The sequence below is a fragment of the Martes martes genome (genome assembly GCF_963455335.1).
Source record: "Martes martes genome assembly, chromosome: 2".
NCBI lineage: Eukaryota > Metazoa > Chordata > Mammalia > Carnivora > Mustelidae > Martes > Martes martes.
Window position 1 is genome coordinate 73,284,039 of NC_137889.1, and position 16,904 is coordinate 73,300,942.

A 16,904-nucleotide genomic window follows, 5' to 3' on the forward strand; every position below is an offset into this window, starting at 1 on the left:
AACCCACTGAGCCACCCAGGTGTCCCTATATAATTTTTATTTTTAAATGACAAAATAAGGAACAGAAATTTTAGATGAGATTTCTGCGCAGCTAGCTCATGTCAAAGACAAAACTGAAGACAATTCTGACTCATACTCACTGTTTTTCCACTAGGTTAATTTCTCTGCAATAATAATGAAAAATGCCTTCTGAAAATATTTGACTTTCAAAAGATCTACTTTGCAATCTTCCAGTGAAAACCCAGGCACTGTTTTAGTAAACACCTACTTTTGAGCAGACATCTCTTGACTTGACAATCTCTCAGATGAGTGTCTTTAATTCTAAATGTCTATGAACTTTTTTACCTTATTCTAAATATGGCTAAAAAAATAAAAGCAGCAGGCTTTTAAAAATGTGACCTTGTTTGCCTTGTACTGAGCATATTATCAATATCTCATGCCAATTAAACTTGCTTTGCTAACCTCATGTTTCTCTTTAACCATCTGGTCATTTAAAAAATCAGATTTATCATTGGTAACATGCAACACTAATTTATTGTTATTCATGAACATTTGTTTGGCTTATATTTATCCAATCCCACAAACTCAAAACTGAATGATAGTAAGGACTTACAAGGATTTGTTAGCTAAAATGGAATTAGCGTGCTATCTTGCCCAATGGCTGGAGAAAGATTGGTCTAGAGTGGAAAGGAGTATGTACCCACTGAAATTAATTGGAAAATGTGATAGCAGGAGAGGAAAAAATGTAATAATCTAAAATGACCCACAAGATGGTTTTTATAAGAAACACTGTTCCAGGAACCCCTCCATGCATCAAGCCAGCAGCCTGGCAGAATAGCGTCTGTGATTAACCATGGGGAAACTTCATTATCAGCATGTTTTAAAAAATAATAATTTGATGTAATAGTCATCACTTTATTACAAATGCAAAATTTAATTATGTTTCCTGAAGTTATCTTCTATAGTGTGCTATGGTAAAAACCATACAGAACCTGAGATTTTATCACTAAATTTCCAGGGTGGCTTTTTGTCCAATAGGTTTGGTTCCTTGAGTAAGTCAGTTTACTTCTGAGCCTCAATTTACTCATCTATACAATACAATTTTAATTATAGTAAGAGTAGGCATACCTATCCCACAGGGTTGTTTAAAGAATCAAATAAAGTAATTTATACATAAAAGAATTCAGAGGAAACTATTCAATGAATGACTTCTATGTGAAGCGTGTGTCATATACACAGGAAGTAAATCATCTTCTTTTCTTTATATTTGAACTTACTGGTGACAGTTAGTAAGTCAAAGATTACAAAATAAAGAGGTCAATGCCTGTCTAAGATGATGGGCATTTTCTACTGCAGCTTGTACACTATGACAGTAAACTTGTGACAGGGATACTTCTGTGGGTCTCCATGCTTGGATGCATTCTGTCTGTGATTAAGCACCTGTTGTTTCCAGAATTTAGGCCTTTCAAGGGCATGCTTGGTGTTAGTGTGTATTGCTAAGCAGATATATGCAATCAGATAACTTCATGCATGTACCAATTTAGGTTTTAGTTGGAAAAGCCATTAAGAGTGGTCTAAAGGTTGATTTTTAAAGCTTCAGATGTAGAATTAGAATTCCTATGAAACCACAAGAAAGTATTTAAAGCAATGGCTATCCATGGAAAAGATGAAGGAGATCAATTATGTTAATGAATATTCTAGGTAATTCAAAGTCCATTTTGAAGTTTAGGTTAAGGTCTTCACTTTAGCTGTCTAAAGCATTATGAGGATGCATGCTTTCCCTCCTTTTATGGTAAGTGAACTAAACAGAAGGATATGTTAGTATTTACTTTGTTTCTCTTTCTTAATATCCATAAAGATTATGTCAGAACCTCAAATTATAGCACATATCTTAAAATATTTTAATTCATAAATAAAATTATATATAAAGATTAAAGGATTTACTATTTGACTGTAATCCAAGATCCAAGATGTCTATAACCATTATGCTTCATAATCCCACTTATTATTTCCTTTACTACAATGTAAAATAAATTGGAAAATTATGTCCTTCAAAAGTCTTTTGACTTTTGTTCCCCCCCAAAAAGACTTTTTGTCCCATCAAAAGTCATAAGCTTATTTATATCTGTACAGTCAAACAATTTCAATTGTTGGTATTTTTTAGGAGAAAATGAACATATAATTTCAGATTTATATTTAAAGTTATGCTTGCATAATAATTTAAAATATTTTTTTAAAAATATAACAATATAAATGCCTACAAGTAGGAATTTGGTACCAAATACTATGGGAAAACAGTATCTATGCCTATATCTACACACACACACACACACACACACGCACAGTGATCAGAAATAATAAAAGTGGCTTTTTTTCTGGATAGTGGAATCACAGAAAATGTTACAAATTTTCTTTGTGTCTTGCAGTAAGTTATAAAATTTTTTCTTGTTTACATAACTTTTATAACTAAAAAAGATACTACTCAGGAAAAAAAAATTCAATGTTTGACTGTAAAAAAAGTACTTAGATAGCTGTCCCCGGGTTTTTTCTTTTTTTTTTTTAATTCTACAAAATTTCATTATTCAAAGCTTGGAAAAGAACATTAAGTACCAGGCTATTTCCTAAGAGCTATCAGAAGAAAAGTATGTTTAGCAAAATTACTGCCATTCCAAGTAATCATACAAGCCAAAGAAAAGGAATTTTCTTTGGTTTCCCATCATCACAACTATAAATTAGAGTCTCACTTTTTTTTTCTTTTTTAAAATATCTGTTTTATTTCCATGTAGCTTAGAAGAAGATCATTTTGTGTGAATGTCTCATCTCTATGGGAACTCTAAGAAATTAGAGAAAGAATTGGCAAAGTTGCAACAAAAACAAACAAATTTCATTCCTCTAGTCCTTTTGTTGACTGTAATTGTCTAGTCCATTTATGGTTTTTCTTGTTCTTATGCTGAAATTCTTCACCTTCTCACTTTTTATTGCCTCTGCTACCTGTGAGACAGATTGTCCTTCTTAGACCCTCATTGTGAGGAGAAAAGAATTTGCTATCATAGGTAATAGTACCAGCAGGAAAGTTGCTTTCATTTCAGCTGAAGTGTTTCAGAATCTAAGGTAGAGGAAATGTTCTTGTTCTAGTATTTTGCTTTATTTCTTTTCTTTCTCCTTGATTAAAACTAAAATTCTGTAAGTGGCTACTTAGTTCTATAAATGGTTACTTTTCTGCTGATCTTCAAATCAGTCTTTAACAGTGTTATCTCTCTGTCCGTAATGTAACACCAACATCCATACAGATGGCCCCCAACTTACAATGGTTTGAATCACAGTTGTTCAAATTTATATTGGTGTAAACGGGATATGGGTTCAGTAGGAAATGTATTTCAAATTTTGACTTTTGTTCTTTTCTGGGGCTAGTACTGGGCAGTACAATTCTCCCTCATGATGCTGAGCTGTGGCAAAGAGCTGCAGCTCCCAGTCAGGCATGGGATCATGAGGGTGAACAACTGACACATTTACAACCATTCTGTACCCATACAGTCTTCCTGTTTTTAACATTCAGTATATAGTATTCAATAAATTGCTTAAGAAATTTAACATTTTATTATAAAATAAGCTTTGTATTAAATGATTTTTCCTGACTGTAGGCTACTGTAACTATTCTGAGCATGTTTAAGGCAGGCTTGGCTAAAAGCTATGATGTTTAGTAGGTTATGTGTATTAGATACTTTTCAACTTACAGTATTTTCAAGTTACAATAGGTTTATTGAGAAGTAACCCTGTTGTAGGTCAAGAAAGATCTGTAGATAGATAAATGTGTAGATAGATAGATAGATAGATAAATATAGATAGATATATATATACAGATATAGGAATAGGGATAGATGTAGCTATATCACACACACACACACACACACACACAAACACATACAAACACACACTTATACACACATCCTAGAGATAGACTTTCCTAGTAAATATCTCAACATGAAATTATTTAATATTTTTAACATTTTCCAAAATATGTACTGTTAAAAATTGCACAGAAAAATGATAGCTGAAAAGATCCACTGATACAATAACATATTTAAGATATCAATAAGATGATGGGTATAAGTACAATATATAAAGAGAAAGCCAGAATAAAACAATAAAATAGTATTCTTATATATCAACAAAAAACAAAATACACAAAACCATACTGAAGTTGTAGAGCTATGTAGAAAAGAAGTCAGTGAACCCTCTTGTTCAGCTATAGACTCCAACAATTACAATGATTGGAACAATAAAATCCCTGATAACAACAGAATGCCTAGAAGACTATGCCCCATGTATCCTCTTCCCTGCCCATAATTGTGAGGTGGACTGAACACATACTGACCCCCTACCTATGACCACATGCTGTCTGCTCTCTCATGCCTACCCCCTGAACCTCTCCCTGTGAAACTCTAGATGTTCATCTTGTAGATGCAGAGGTCAGTTGTTAAGGCTACCTAGTTTCTTCAACAAAACTGTTGTCAAATCCAGCCAGGAGCTGTGCTTCTGATTTGTCTAGTCCCCTTGGGATTCCCTGGGTTGGAGCAGGTAGCCAGAGCAGTGTGCTAAGGCTTACCCATTTTTTTCCCCCAAGTTAAGAGCTATGATAGATCATTCAGTAACATGTATTTAGGGAACTTCAGGATTTGTATAAGATTATTAGATGTATCATTCTATATAAAATAAGTAATAAACTGCTAATAAAAATTAGCAATAGATTTTTTGGGGGGGGGCTAAGAAAATGGCATAATAAGAGGACCCCTGTCTCATCTCATCCTTCAAACATAACTAGATAAGTATTCCATCATTCTTAATATGAAAGAAATCAACCTGAGGACTGATAGAACAAACTCCATAACTAGAGAGAGAGAAGAAGTCGCATCAAAGAAAGTAGGAAGTGCAGAGGCATGGTTTGGGGGAGAAACAGATAATAGGTACTGAGGGGGCAGGGAGGGAGTTCTGGTCATGGAAAAAGGAAAGAGAGTGAAGCACACAGAGACACACACAAGGAGAACACTTCCCCAAAGATATTGGCGGGGGAAACAAGAGGGGCTGATTTTCATGAGTTTTTGCAACCAGCAGGATTAGAAGACTGGCATTTTAAAGGTGAGTGAGCTTGGCTGGGATAGAGAACTGAGGGTGTTGCCCTACTCTACTCTTAGAAAAAAGGCAGGCAAACAACTCCCGGGTGGATAGCACAATCTGAGGGTTGCCTAGAAGGTGCATGGGAGAAACTATTCACTCTTCTTGAGGACATCTATGAGAGGTGATGTTCACAGAGTCACCTCTCAGGTGGCAAAAGAGTTAGTGGGTGTCATTTCCCTCCCCAACCCCTCAACATCAGTGCAGAGCAACCTGCCAAGAGCAGCGTGGCCCAACACTGGCCACAAGTCCCACAACCCTGTGCTCTGGCAAAACTGCCCTTCTTGGTCAAACCTGCAACAGCCCCAGGGTGGTAAGACCCTCCCCTAGAAGACCAATGCAGGCCCCAGAACACACAATGTCCCTAAAGCCTGGAGTTTTAAAAGTCAGCAGGCTCTGCTGGGATAGAGTCCAGAGGGCACCGTGTTGCTCCTGGAGAGAAGGCAGGCAAACAAACAACCCAGAGGCAGATATGTGGAAACAGTGATCAGAAAAATGCCTGGGACTCACAGTGGGAAGATAATTCACTCTTCTGAGAGTGCTTCTGCAAGAGCAACAAGCACAGATACTGCTCTCCTGGAACAAAGAAGCAAACTAGTGCCATTTCCCTCCCCTGTTCCTCAGCATAAATACATAACCACCTTCAGTAAACAGTAGAGCTGTCTAATCTGTTTACACCAGGCCCTGCCCCCTTGTGCTCTGTAGCTATTACACTTCTCAGGCAAGTATGCCTAAGAACCAGCACAGTGGGACCCTTCTCCAGAAGGCTAGCACAAACCCACACCCACACTACACCTCCCAACTAGAGAGTTTTTTAAGACTTTAGTTCTAGTGGAAGTACCATCAGGTCTCATTTAAAACGCAGAACAGAGAACAGCTAGTTCAAAGTCCCCACGCTTTGGCCAAGGTCCAAATACTGCCCACTGCAAGCAAGGAGAGCATCTGCAGATGAATTGTGCCAGGTCCAGGATCACTATCTGACCTATTCTTCATAAAGTCACTACTCTTAGAAGCAGGAAACATAACAGGCTTTTTTTCTTTTTTTTTAAGATTTTATTTATTTATTTATTTGAGAGAGAGAGAGTGAGAGAGAGCATGAGAGGGGAGAAGGTCAGAAAGAGAAGCAGACTCCCCGTGGAGCTGGGAGCCCAATGTGGGACTTGATCCCGGGACTCTGGGATCATGACCTGAGCCAAAGGCAGTGGTTTAGCCAACTGAACCACCCAGGAGCCCATAACAGGCTTTTCTAACACAGAGAAGAAGAAGAGACTTAGAAAAAATGCCAAGATAGAGGAATTCATCACAAATGAAACAAGATAAAATCACGGCCAGAGATCTAATTGAAACAGACATAGGTAATATGCCTGATGGAGAATTTAAAGCAACAATCATAAGGATACTCATTTGGGTTGAGAAAAGAATTTAAGACTTCAGGGAGACCCTTACTGAAGAGATAAAAGACAATAAGTCAAAACAATCAGTCAAAAATGAAAAATACAATAACTGAGATTTGAAACGGACTGGATAAAATGAAGGATGGAAGAAGCAGAAGAATGAGTAAGTGATAAAGAAGATAAAAGAGTGGGAAATAATGAAGCTGGAAAAAAGAGCAAAAGAATAATTATGGAACATGAAAATAACTTTGAGAACCCAGTGACGCCATCACATCTAATAAAATTCATATTACTAGAGTCCCTGAAGAAAAAAAGAGAAAAGAAGGCACAAAATTTGAGAAAATAATAGCTGAAAACTTCCCGAATATAGGGATTGAAACAGACATCCAAATCCAAGAAATGCAGAGAACTCCCATCAAAATCAACACAATCAGGCCAACACCAAGACACATTGTAATTAAATTTGCAAAATACAACAATAAAGAAAAAAGCCCTAACAACAGTAAGACAAAAGAAGTCCCTATCTTTCAAGGGAAGACCCATAAAACTAGCTGCAGATCTCTCAACAAAAACATGGCAAGCCAAAAGTGAGTGGCATGATTATATATATATATAATGCCACTCACACACACACACACACATATATGAGAAATATAAAAATCATGCCACTCATATATATATATATAATATATATATAATATATATATAAAATGATGCTGCTCACATATATATATGAAATATAAAATATTTTATATATATGTATATGTTTTGTTTTCCAAATGATGAATGGGAAAAATCTACAGCCAAAAATACTGTAAGCAGCAAGGTTATCAATCAGAATAGAAGGAAAGACAAGGAGTTTCCCAGACAAACGAAAACCAAAGGAGTTTATGATCACTAAACCAACCTTGCAAGAAGTGTTAAAGGGGACTCTTTGAATATAAAGAAGAAACCAAAAGTGACAAAAATGAGAAAAGATCAGAGAAAATCTCCAGAAACAATGACAAAAAAGGTAATAAAATTGCACTAAATATGTATCTATGAATAACAACTTTGAATATAAATGAATTAAATACTTCAATCAAAAGACATAGGGTATCAGAATGGATGAAACTACAAGACCCATCTGTCTATATGCTACCTACATGAGACTCATGTTAGATCTAAAGACACCTGCAGATAGACATTGAGGGGATAGAGATACACTTATCATACAAATGGATGTCAAAAGAAAGCCAGAGTCACAGTGCTTATGTCAGACAAAGTAGACTTTAAACCAAAGACTGTAGGGGCACTTGGGTGGTTCAGTTGGTTAAACAACTGCCTTCAGCTCAGGTTATGATCTCAGGGTCCTGAGATTGAGCCCTGTTTTAGCTCTCCTCAGTGGGGAGTCTGCTTCTCCCATTATCTCTGCCCTCCCAAATAAATAAAATCTTTTTAAAAAATTAAAAAAATAAATAAAAGACTGCAAAAAGAGATGAAAGGCACTATACTATAATAAAGGGGGCAATCCAACAAGATCTAACAATTGTAGATATTTATGCCCTTGACTTGGGAGCACCCAAATATACAACACAATTAATAAACTTAAAGGAACTCATTGATAATAATACAGTAATAGTAGGGGACTTTAACACCATACTTACATCAATGGACAGATCATCTAAGCAAATGAACAAGGAAATAATGGTTTCAAATGATACACTGGACAAATAGACTTAACAGATATATTCAGAATATTTCATCCTAAGCAGCAGAATATACACTTTTTTCAAGTACACATGAGATATTCTCCAGAATAGATCACATACTGGGTCACAAATCAGGCCCTAACAAGTACCAAAAAAAAAAAAAAATAAAAATCATTTGCAGGCATATTTTCTGACCACAATGCTATAAAACTTGAAGTCAACCAGAAGACAAAAATTGAAAAGACCAAAAATACATGGAGGTTAAACAATATGCTAGTAAAGAATGAATGGGTAAGGGGTGTCTGGGTGGCTCAATCGTTTAGTGTCTGCCTTTGGCTTGGGTCATGGTCCCAGGGTCCTGGGATTAGCCCTGCATCAGGTTCCCTGCTTGGCAGGGAGCCTGCTTTTCCTTCTCCCACTCCCCCTGCTTGTGTTCCCTCTCTTGTTGTGTGTCTCTCTGTCAAATAAATAAAAATCTTAAAAAAAAAAAAAAAAAAAAAAAGAATGAATGGGTCAACCAGGAAATCAAAAAAGAAATTTTAGAAAAGTGCATGGAAACAAATAAAAATGGAAACACAACAGTCTAAAACCTTTGGGATGCAGCAAAAGTGGTCATAAAAAGGAAGTATATAACAAAGCAGGCCTTCCTCAAGAAGCAAGAAAAATCTCAAATAAGTAACCTAACCTAACACCTAAAGAAGCTGAAAAAACAAAACAAAACAAAAACAATAAATATAGTGTAAAGCCAATAGAAGAAGGGAATTAGTAAAGATTGGAGCAGAAATAAATGATATAGAAACAAAAATCCCAGTAGAACAAATAAATGAAACCAGGAGCTAGTTCTTTGCAAAAAAATTAATAAAACTGACAAATCCCTAAGCAGTCTTATCTGAAAGAACAGAGAAACACAATTGCAAGTGAGAGAGAAGAAATAACCGATACCACAGAAATACAAATGATTACAAGAGACTATTATGAAAAACTATATGCTAACAAATTGGACAAAGTAGAAGAGATGGATAAATTCGTAGAAAAATATAAACTACCAACACTGAAACAGAAAGAATAGAAAACTTGAAAGACCAATAACTACTTAAGATATTGAATCACTATTCAAAAATCTCCCAACAAACAAAAGTCCAGGGCTAAATGGCTTCACAGGGAACATTTAAAGAATGTTGAACACTTAAAGAAGATTTAATACCTATTCTTCTCAAGCTGTTCTACAAAATAGGAATGGAAGGAAAACTTTCAATTTATTTTATTAGACAGCATTGCCTGATACCAAAGCCAGATAAAGACTCTACTAAAAAATAGAACTACAGGCCGATATCCTTAATGAACATGGATACAAAAATTCTCAACAAAATACTAACAAATCGAATCCAACAGTACATGAAAAGAATCATTAACCATGATCAATAGGATTTATTCCTGGGCTGCAAGGTGGTTCAATATTTACAAATCAATCAATGTGATACACCACATTAATGGAAGAAAAGATAAAAAACTGTAGGATCCTCTCAATGGAAACAGAAAAATCATTTGACAAAGTTCACTATCCATGGTTAAGAACCCTCAACAAAGTAGTGACAGAGACAGCATACCTCAAAATAATATAGCCCATATATGAAAAACCCATAGCTGATATCATCCTCAATGGGGAAAAAAACTGACAGATTTTCCTCTATGGTCAGAACCAAGACAGGGATATCCACTCACACCACTGCTATTTAATATAATACTGGAAATCATAGCCACAGCAATCAGAAAACACAAGGAAATAAAAGACATTCAAATGAACAAATGAATTCGAAGGAAGAAATAACTTTCAGTATTTGAAGATGACATGATAGTCTATATAGAAAACCTAAAAGACTTCACTAAAGAATTGCTACAAGTAGTATACAAATTCAGTAAATTTGCAGGATACAAAACCAATGCACAGAAATCTGTTGCATTTCTATACACCAATAATGAAGCAGCAAAAAGAGATATCGAAGAATCAATCCCATTGACAATTGCACCAAAAATCGTAAGATTTCTAGGAATAAACCTAACCAAAGAAATAAAAGATTTGTACTCTGAAAACTACGAAACATGGATGAAAAAAAATGAAGATAACACAAAGAAATGGAAAAACATTTCATGCTCATGGACTGGAAGAACAAATATTATTTAATGTCTATATGCCCCAAACCAATCTACATATTTAATGAAACCCCTATTTAAATACGAACACTTTTCCCAGAGTTAGAACAAACAATCCTAAAATATGTATGGAACTACAAAAGACCCCAAATAGCAAAAGCTATCTTGAAAAGAAACACAAAGCTGGAGGCATCACAATTCTGGACTTCAAGTTATATTACAAAGCTGTGGTGATGAAGACAGCATGGTACTGGCACAATACAGACAAAAGAATATCCAGTGGGAAACAAAAGGCAGTCTCTTTAACAAATGGTGTTGGGTAAACTGGACAGCTACATGCAAAAGAATGAAACTGGATCACTTTCTTACATCATACACAATATATATTCAAAATGAATTATAGACCTAAATGTGAGACAGAAAACATTTAAAATCCTGGAGGAGAAGATAGCAATAACCTTTTGACATTGGCCATAGCAATTTCTTACTAAGTATGCCTCCTGAGGCAAAGGAGACAAAAGCAAAAATAAACCATTGGGACTTCATAAAACACAAACAAACAAACAAACAAAACAAAACAAAACAAAAGACACTTTGGCACAGCAAAGGAAACAATCAACAAAACTAAAAGGCAACCTATGGAATGGGAGAAGATATTTGCAAATGACATATCTGATAAAGGATTAGTATCCAAAATATATAAAGAACTTATCAAACTCAACACCCCAAAAGCGAAAAATCTAGTTAAAAAATGGATAGAAGACATGAATAGACATTTTTCCAAAGAAGACATCCAGACGGTCAACATACACATGAAAAGATATTCAACATCACTCATTGTCAGGAAAATACAAATCAAAGCTGCAATGATATATCACCTCACACTAGTCAGAACGGCTAAAATTAACAACCCAGGAAACAACAGGTGTTGGTGAGAATGAGGAGAAAGGGGAAGGCTTATACACTGTTGGTGGGGTGTAGCCATTCTGGGAAACAGTACGAAAGTTCCTCAAAAAGTTAAAAATAGAGCTAGCCTACAATCCAGCAATTGCACTACTATGTATTTACCCAAAGGATAAATAGTAATTTGAAGGGATACATGCACCCTGATATTTATAGCACCATGACTAACAATAGCAAATTATGGAAGAGCCTCTGCAACTACTGAGATTAGTAACATCCTTTGTCTCTGACCCAGGAGGCTCATGTCTTCAGCACTTATGAAACTTTGGCAAGTTGATTTATAACTTGCAAATAGTGTAAAATCTCAAATCCTTCATAAATCTCAATATGACTTATATAGAAGGGAAAAAAATGAAAATTAGAGCCGGAGATATTAATAAGAACAAATCTGTGAAATAAGCACTTAATATGCAATAAAATTGTTTATATAAAGTTTTAAAGTATCCAAAATTTACTATAGATGTTTTTTCTGAGAATATACATATGTAGTGAATGTATAAAATTACTCATACATATGATAGACTTCCACGGCCAAATACAGATGGAGCAGGATCAGAAAAGAGTACCAAGGAAATTTCTAAGGCACTTGTAATAGTTTTTAAGAAAGAACAAATCTGGAGGACTCTGGCTTCTAGTCTGACATATAAAGAGATGGGAAGCCATCATCCCTACCCTCACAACAGGAAAAAAGCTGAACCAATTAAAAATCAACAACTCTTCTTATATCTGTCAGAAAATTGAGGTCACAGGAAAAACTGCTACCACAAAATTGGAAATATAGGTGAATAGGGAGAATCACAGTTTATTTGGAAAAGAAGCTGAGGAGCAGAAGCTTATTGCTGGAGATAGCACTGGAAGGAACTTTCAAATTCTAATTTATGGGTTTCTGGATGATTAGTGATCTGGAGAGTTAAAATCTGGGACAGGGGTGGGGGTAGTCTTAGGGAGTGAGTCTTTAGGAGGGCTCAAAACACCTATTTGAATGGCCAAAATCTGAAACACTGGCAACACCAAATGGAGAGGACATAGCACAATAAGAGTCCTCATTCATTGCTGGTAGGAATGCAGTATGAGCCAGCCACTCCAGAAGACAGTTCAGTGCTTTCTTATAAAGCTAAACATATTCTTATCATATGATCCAGCAACTGGGCTCCTTGATATTCACCCAAAGGACTTAAAAATATTTCCATACAAAAGCTGCCCACGGATAATTTTAACAGCTTTATTCATAATTGCAAAAATTTGGAAGCAATTTTGATGTCCTTCAGTAATGAATGGATAAATATACTGTGGTGCATCCAGACAATGGAAGATTATTCAATGTTAAGAAGAAATGAGTCCTCAAGCTATGAAAACATATATTAGAATTGTAGTACATATTACTAAGTGAAAGATGTCCATCCGAAAAGGCTGCAGACTATATGATTTTAGCTAGAAGACATTCCAGAATCAGGAAAACTATGGAGGCAAGTAAAAGATCAATGGGCAGCCAGGATGGAGGTTGGTATGAAAAGCCAGAGCACAGGGAGTTTTTCGGACAGTGAAAGTATTCTAATACTATAGCAGTGGGAACATGCCATTTCATATTTGTCCAAACCCATTGAATGTACAACATCAAGAGTGAACCCTAAGGCAAACTATCGACTTTTGGATAATTATGATGTGTCAAAGTAGTTTCATCAATTGTAAAAAGTGTACCATTCTGGTGGAGGAGGGAGACTATGCATGTGTGGAGCAGGAGAACTCTTGGAACTCTATACTTTCCACTCAACCTGCTCGGGACCTAAAACTAACTAATAACACCTATTAAAAAAAAAAACAAACGAAAGCCTTGGGAGCTAGGATGGCTCTTCATAGACATAAAGAAAAGGGAGTATATTTTTTAACATTCCCCAATGACAAATATTGGTCACAGAGAGTCTCTGAGAAATTGTCTAATTTGGGGCAAAGCAGGTCCTTTCACCACTGACAGTTCTAAGGGCGGGGCTAAGCTGTGAGCATAACATTTCTCACTGGGGCATAAGTGCTTCAGTATATCTGGAAGACACGGCATAGGCGCCATTACAGTAGGTTTTCTTTATTTTAGGAAGTGCTTTGGAATAATAGAAAGAGGATCTTCAACTTATATTCCACATGAAAGATAAAATTTAATATATAGTGGAGCCTGGGTGTCTCAGATGGTTAAGCATCTGCTTTTGGCTCAGGTCATGATCTCAGGGTCCTGGGATCAAGCCCCCACGTGGGGCTCTCTGCTCAGCAGGGAGCCTGCTTCTCCCTCTCCCTCAGCGTGCTACTCTGCCTACTTGTGCTCTTTCTCTGTCAAATAAATAAATAAAATCTTGAAAAAACCTTAATACCTACATAACATTGTTGTTTAACCCACAAGTATTTATTGAGGAGGACAAGCCTTGTACTGCACAACTAATGTTGAAATCAATATTCACCATGTGCATTAACAATGATTTTTGTTACATAAAACTTAATTGGGATAAAATAGCTTGAAAGATGAGCTAAAAAAAGTTCTGTATATACTGATGACACCTTTTTACTTAATATTAATGAAAAGATGTGAAGATAATTACCATGAGAATTTTTCTAGTGGTTTCATTAATCACTTTGTAGATTTGTATTCATGTATTTTAAATGCAGTCATTTTATTTGAAAAGCTACATATTCTTTATAACCAAATTTCCCCCTTATCTTTTCTTGTTGTTGTTGTTGTCGTCTGTCAAGAGGGACATGCTGACCTATGGACTTGTACTCTAAATAAATAAATAAATAAATAAATAAACAAAAGCAGGGTGGAAGAGGCACTATTTTCATCTCAGCTGGCAAGTATTACTTTACTCTTGGGAATCAGACCTTGCTGAGGCAACAATTCCTTTCCTTTTTATTGTACGTGATACCAGACTGGGTTTGTTCTCCATTTGGTACTGTGATGTACTGGCCTGCTGATTTTGGTGCAGCTACTATTGCTTTAAAAGAAAGCAATTGTGTATTTAATCTCAGTGTGTTCAATTGTGTACTTGGTATGTCCACAGTCAGGGATACTTAAAGATAGATTTGGGAGCTGTGGCTTTGGAAGTTTTAAAAGACTTACCTAATGTTTTTAGGTAGTTCCAACCCATTTATTTAGACTCTCCTTGATGTTACCCCAAATTTGAAAGGATTTTGTTTAATTTGTGTTTAGTTTATTACGAACTAATGATAAAGATATGGATTTGATGCAAACCTCATGGGTATTTTTATTCTGAAATTACCTCCCCTAAGAGATGATGAAACTCTTCTTTTAAAACTTTCTGGATGAAGTAATTGACTTTTTTTATTTTTATTTTAAAGATTTTATTTATTTATTTGACAGACAGAGAGGCAGGCAGATAGAGAGGGGGAAACAGGCTCTGTACTGAGCAGAAAGCCCAATGCGGGACTTGATCCCAGGACCCTGAGATCATGAACTGAGCCGAAGGCAGAGGCTTTAACCCACTGAGCCACCCAGGCACCCCGTAATTGACTTTTTAAAAAATGGGATCTTATTAGTCTGGAAAAGAGGGGAAGTTGAGAATGATTTCTGAATGTGACCAGGAACACAGTGTCTAAATTGGCAAGGAAGATTCACTTTTCAATTTTCTAAATAGAGCAATGGGTATAGCAGGAGGGATTAAGTTCAGGTTGTACTCAAAGACTTATTATTAAAGTTTTTTAATAATACTCAATATAAAATCTTCAAACTATACAAAAATTTATGTTAAAACCTCATGGTGCTCCCTCAGCAATTTTTAGGGTTATTTACTATTAAAGATTTAGTCTGTGTCAGTGTACATTTGATAATGCATATATGTGCATATGTTTGTCAATGTATTTTCTGATTTAGAATAGGATATATAATTTTCTTCTTCAACTCAAAATTTTCATTTTATATTATGTTATATTTTATATTTTATATAAATAATATATATTATATTATGTTATATTGCCATCTCATATCCACATTCTTTTAGATGGCTGGATAATATTTTACATTGTGATTTATAACTTTTTTATTGGTTGCTTCATTAATTCATTCAATATTTATATACTATTTTATACTCAGCACTGAACATATAGTAGTAAACAAGATAGAAAACTCCCTGCCTTCACACAGTTTTATAAGGGGGAAATATATGACAAATGACTTTTAAAATATTTATTTTTAATGGACATTAATGTTTTTAATTTTTCCCAATTACAAACAATGTTACAATGGATAAAACCACCCATTTCATCAACATGTATGAAAATATCTGTAATATAAATTCTTAGAATTGCTGGAAATATACATATTAGAGATATAGTATTTTTAGGGAACAATCAACTAACATCTTCGTTAATGTATTTTACATGAACTTTTAAAAAGCTTTTGCCTTTGAAGAGATGTTTTAATTTATAATTTGTTTAGTGGTAACTAGTTTCTTGATAGTATTTCCCCCCCACTGGGATAGCAGTTTAGTAAGAATGTCTTTCATGTTTTGAAATGGTAAATAAATATAAACTTGAAAGTACTACTTTTAAATTATTTTAACTTAAAGGTTAACGACAAACAGATTTTACTTGATGTAAATTCATGTGAGTTAGCCTGGAAAAGGGTATAAAATAGTACATTTCAAAGATGAAAATACTGTAAGATTTAGAAACATATTTTGAAGAGGAAAGAGCTCATCAGTAACTTTATTGACAAGGAACACAAGATCTGATTATATTTATTTGGTATTTAAATGAAAATTTTATTTTTTTAGATTGTAGTATAAGATCTGAATCACTAAAGTCAGCAAATTATTATTAATGTTTTGTGGGTTTTAGAGCACTAAAATGGATGACTAAAAGTAGATTCGTAATAGTAAAATTGGAAAAAAAGGAATGGTAATTTCGTCCTGGCTGACACAGGGGATGAAGAAAGCATTTATTATTTCCTAAATGCTCCCCCACTAGTCTAAAACTTGAAATTCACTTTTCACTATAAGATACGACTTTTATTCAACAATGATTTTCAAAGATGAAGCTTTTTTTTAACTACTAATATATTATGTAATATGTAGATGTTTCTACTACTTTGAAAATAATATCAAATACCAGGTCATTTTTAGGAGAATAGATTCTGATGGATGGAAAAAATGAAAAATAAGAAAGCTGTGAATACTTAATGCCGACACAAGAAACACTAGAGTCTGAAGTCACCACCTAATTCTGACATTGTTACTCTCATCAGGCTTTGTTATCAGTCTTCTTTGCCAGTTCCTACCTATTCCCAACTTCCAAATCTCTTCCCATGTTCCCTCTAGAAGCCATAGTACATCATCAGTAAATCTTCCTGTATCTTTAAACACATTTTTGAATTTTCCAACCTCATGTTCCAATGGACAAAATCTCATTTCCTACAGGAGCACAGCATCTCTTATCACCTTTGTAGGAGCTACCTGATTCTCCTTGAGAGGGGTGAATATCATCCCTATTCTTCATTCTCTCCTTGATAAAAATCTTCAGCGTTAACTATCATCTT